At 44.6% G+C, this 728-nt stretch overlaps 1 protein-coding gene across 2 annotated transcripts in view; it reads right to left on the reverse strand.

Annotated features, from left to right (window-relative positions):
* Positions 1-728, reverse strand: part of MTR (5-methyltetrahydrofolate-homocysteine methyltransferase) — a 101629-nt gene that overhangs the window by 32994 nt on the left and 67907 nt on the right. The window lies entirely within an intron of this gene.

Genomic DNA, 728 nt, shown 5'->3' on the forward strand with positions numbered 1-728 from the left:
AGAATGCTGAGCCTTTAGACGGCGAGTGAGCAGGCCAATGCAAGTGCGTGTGAATATGGAAGGAGAAGGGGCCCTCCTGACACCACGCCTCCACCTGCAGCTTCCTGAACGGTTCTCGCCTGCACTTAATCAGCCTTGAAGGAGAGATGGATAACAATGTTGAAAGTAGCGAGGTGACTTTTACTTGACAGCCGAAAAGAGAATTCTTAGGAGCACAGCTATAGCTCCAGCCAAGTCTCTCCTCTCTGTCTAGAGAAAACAGCACATGGGAGAGAATCCATGACTCGGAAGGATTACTGCTGGAACATGGACATGGACCAGAGGAGGCGTTAGTTATATTAGGCTTTTCACTGTAAAGAATATATTGAAATCTGAGCACAACACACACTTACTATAGATCATCAGATCTCACATGGAAATAACTTTAAGTATTTATTTTTTATTATGAGATATGTCAGAAAGGGGTTTTACTTGTATACAATATTCCAAAAACTAGCTTCATCATCACCAAGAACGAATGGTCTTGTTCTAAAGCAAAGCAAGAGAACTTGTACAGAGAGAGCCTTCCCAAGGTCTCTTAAGATCAGGCTCTGAAATCTGACAGTTTATTGAGAGGAGAAAGGAAATGTGATGAACACCACTGGCCGTGGGAAGGTGCTCGACGTTCCGGCCATTAGAGCCTCGGTCCCAATGTCTATGCCCAGAAGCCTCCTGGTTGCTTCAACTTT

This window comes from Galeopterus variegatus, unplaced genomic scaffold (assembly GCF_000696425.1).
Source record: "Galeopterus variegatus unplaced genomic scaffold, G_variegatus-3.0.2 Scaffold915, whole genome shotgun sequence".
NCBI lineage: Eukaryota > Metazoa > Chordata > Mammalia > Dermoptera > Cynocephalidae > Galeopterus > Galeopterus variegatus.